This window comes from Bison bison, unplaced genomic scaffold (assembly GCF_000754665.1).
Source record: "Bison bison bison isolate TAMUID 2011002044 unplaced genomic scaffold, Bison_UMD1.0 scf7180017864471, whole genome shotgun sequence".
In the NCBI taxonomy this organism is placed as follows: Eukaryota; Metazoa; Chordata; class Mammalia; order Artiodactyla; family Bovidae; genus Bison; species Bison bison.
Genome location: NW_011495032.1, coordinates 17414711 through 17419036, shown reverse-complemented (window position 1 = coordinate 17419036; position 4326 = coordinate 17414711).

The following is a 4326-nucleotide window of genomic DNA, read 5'->3' as shown; positions in this document are numbered from 1 at the left end:
TTCTGAAGGAGATCAGCCCTGGGATTTCTTTGGAAGGAATGATGCTAAAGCTGAAATTCCAGGACTTTGGCCACCTCATGCAAAGAGTTGACTCATCGGAAAAGACTCTGATGCTGGGAGGGATTGGGGGCAGGAGGAGAAGGGGACGACAGAGGTTGAGATGTCTGGATGGCATCACTGACTCGATGGATGTGAGTCTCAGTGAACTCCAGGAGTTGGTGATGGACAGGGCGGCCTGGCGTGCTGCGATTCATGGGGTCACAAAGAGTCAGACACAACTGAGTGACTGATCTTATCTGGTTTTAAAATCAATAACTTAAATGCATATGGATAAAAATCTTACACATCATCCAAAAGTAACTGCCACTGATGCAATTAATCTGGTATAGGCATGTAGAAAGTACAATATTTGTAAAAATACTAATTGTTTAACATCACTAAGGACGTTTTTTCACAACATTGAAGTACCAAAATTTTTTTAAAAACCTACTTTAGTATTAGGCAAACATAAAAATTGAACTTTAAGTAATTTTCATGTAATGTTCAAACCATGGAAATTTGTGATTCAAAGTCATATAACTAACTGAGATTTAAAGAAAATGTGAAAAACGTGCCTGTCAATGTATATCTGTATTCATACATTGATAGATATAAATATGTAAATAAACAGTTTCAGGTATGTTGATATAAATATATAGCTTATAATCACAAAATGCTGGAATTGACACATGTGCTGTCTTTCTTAAATATCATCCATCTTCTTTAATTTTGTTTTCCATTTTTATATAGAAAACAATTTTATTACATGTTCTTTAATTAATACTAAGATATTTGTGAATAACTTATTAAAAATACTCATATTTTTCATCAATTGATAATTTTGATGAGTGCATAATAAATATTGTGTCTTTAAAAGATGCAAAATGACTTTTTAAATAACATATTTATCTTTTTAAAATCAGGATCTCCCCCATTTTGCTCTGTTTCTGTGCATTTTACCCATGACATATATAATTATAAAGGAGAGTGTTTAGTCACTAAGTCATGTCCAACTCTGTGATCCCATGGACTGTAGCATGCCAGGCTCCTCTGTCCTCCACTATCTCCTAGAGTTTGCTCAAATTCATATCCATTGAGTTGGTGATGCCATCCAACCATCTCATCCTCTGTTGCCCCCTTCTTCTCCTTCCCTCAATCTTTCCCAGCATCAGGGCCTTTTCCAATGAGTCGGCTCTTCACATCAGGTGGCCAAAGTATTGGAGCTTCATCTTCAGCTCCCAATGAATATTCAGGATTGATTTTCTTTAAGATGGACTGGTTTGATCCCCTTGGTGTTTAAGGGACTCTCAAGAGTCTTCAACAGTACCATGATTTGACAGTATCAATTCTTCATCACTCAGCCTTCTTTATGGTCCACTCTCTTATCTGTACATGACTACTGGTAAAACCATAGCTTTGACTATATGGGCCTTTGTCGGCAAACTGATGTCTCTGCTTTTAATATGCTGTCTAGGTTGGTCATAGCTTTCCTTGCAAGGAACAAGCTTCTTTTAATTTCATGGCTACAGTCACCATGCACAGTGATTTCGGAGCCCAACAAAATAAAATCTGTCATGCCATAATCTTAGTTTTTTAATGTTGTGTTTTTAGCCAGCTTTTTCACTCTCCTCTTTCACCCTCACCAAAGAGTCTTTAATTCTCTTCATTTTCTGCCACTAGAGTGGTATCATCTGCATATGTGAGGTTGTTGATATTTCTTCTGGCAATCTTGAACCTAGGTTATGATAAGCAAGGTAACAATATACAGCTTTGTACTCTTTTCACAGTTTTGTCCAGTCAGTTGTTCTGGGTTTGGTTCTAACTGTTGCTTCTTGACCTGCATACAGGTTTCTCAGGAGACAGGTAAGGTAGTCTGGTACTTCAATCTCTAAGAATTTTCTGCGCTTTGTTGTGATCCATACAAAGGTTTTAGTGTAGTCAGTGAAGCAGAAGTGGATGTTTTTCTGGAACTCTCTTGCTTTCTCCATGCATCAACAAATGTTGGCTATTTGATCTCTGGTTCCTTTGCCTGTTCTAAACTCAGCTTGTACATCTGGAAGTTCTTGGTTTACATGCTGCTGAACAATAGCTTGAAGGATTTTGAGCATAACCTTGCTGGTGTGTGAAATGAGCACAATTGTATGGTAGTTTGAACATTCTGTGTCATTGCCTTTCTTTGGGACTGGAATGAAAACTGATCTTTTCCAATTGTGGCCACTGTCTGGTTTTCCAAATTCGCTGGCTTATTGAATGCAGTACTTTAACAGCATCATCTTTTAGGATTTTAAATAGCTCCGCTGGAATTCCGTCACCTCCACTCACTATCTTTGTTTGCAGTAATGTTTCCTAAAACCCACCTGACTTCACACTCCAGGATATCTGGCCCTAGGAGAGTGACCACACCATCATGATTATCTTGGTCATTAAGACTTTTTTGTGTAGTTCTGTGTATTCTTGCCATCTCTTCTTAATCTCTTCTTCCTCTGTTAGGTCCTTATTGTTTTCTGTCCTTTATTGTTCCCATCTTTGCATGAAATTTTCCCTTGATAGCTCCAGTTTTCTTGTAGAGATCTCTAGTCTTTCTCACTCTATTGTTTTTCCTTTTTTTTTTTTTTTTTACTTATTTATTGTTTATTTAAGAAGGCCTTCTTTTCTCTTCTTTATATTTGCTGGAACTCTGCATTCAGTTGGATATATCTTTCTTTTTGCCCCTTGCTTTTCACTTTTCTTCTTTCCTAAGCTATTTGTAAAGCCTCTTCAGGCAATCACTTTGCCTTTTTGCATTTCTTTTTCTTTGGGAAGGTTTTGGTCAGTTCCTCCCATACAATGTTATGAATCTCTTTCCATAGTTCTTCAGGTACTCTGTCTACCAGATCCAATCCTTGAATCTCTTTGTTTCCTTTACTATATAATCATAAGGAATTTGGATTAGGTTATACCTGAATAGTCTAGTGGTTTTCCCTACTTTCTCCAATTTAAGTCTGAATTTGGCAATAAGGAATTCATGATCTGAGCCACAGTCAGCTCCTGTCTTGTTTTTGCTGACTGTATAAAGCGTCTCCATCTTTGGCTGCAATGAATATAATCAATCTGATTTCAATATTGACCATCTGGTGATGTCCAGGTGTAGAGTCTTCTCTTGTGTTGCTGGAAGAGGGTGTTTGCTATGACCAGTGCATTCTCTTGGCAAAACTCTCTTAGACTTTGCCCTGCTTCATTCTGTACACCAAAGCCAAACTTGCCTGTTACTCCAGGTATCTCCTGGCTTCCCACTTTTGCATTCCATTCCCCAGTGATGAAGAAGACATCTTTTTTGATGTTAGTTCTAGAAACTGTTGTAGGTCTTCACAGAGCTGTTCAATTTCAGCTTCTTCAGAGTCAGTATTTGGGGCATAGAGTTGGATAACTGGATGTTGAATGGTTTGCTTTGGAAAGGAGACAAGATCATTCTGTTATTTTGGGGGTTACATACAAGTACTGCATTTTGGACTCTTTTGTTGGCTATGAGGGCTAATCCATTTCTTTTAAGAGATCCTTCACAGTAGTAGATGTAATGGTCATCCTAATTAAATATGCCCATTCTCATCCATTTTAGTTCACTGATTACTAATATGTCACGGAGAAGGCAATGGCAACCCACTCCAGTACTCTTGCCTGGAAAATCCTATGGACAGAGGAGCCTGGCAGGCTGCAGTCCATGGGGTCACTAGGAGTCGGACACGACTGAGCGACTTCACTTTCACTTTTCACTTTCATGCATTGGAGAAGGAAATGGAAACCCACTCCAGTGTTCTTGCCTGGAGAATCCCAGGGACGGGGAAGCCTGGTGGGCTGCCACCTATGGGGTTGCACAGAGTTGGACATGACTGAAGCGACTTAGCAGCAGCAGCAGTGAGATGTCAATATTCAATCTTGCCATCTCCTGCTTGACCACATCCAATTTACCTTGATTCATGGACCTAATATTCCAGAAATAGCAGGAAAGGGGAGAAAATGGAGGGAATGGCAGGAAAGGGGGAAAACAAAGATACATCAAAAGGCAAAGACCAAATCCCTTACATATAACTTTGTCCTTATACTATGACATTTTGAAGAAATTATAACTAGTGTATAAGCTTAGACTTTTGGTAAATGATTGCCTATATTTTTTATCTTTCTATTTAAAATGTATCCTGTAATTAACCTCCTCAAAACTTCTTCTAAGAATGCCAAGAACACATATATTAGTTGTCTCAATATTAAATGAAGCTTTCCAAACGTTATTTTGAGTCCTTAGGGGCCATGTAT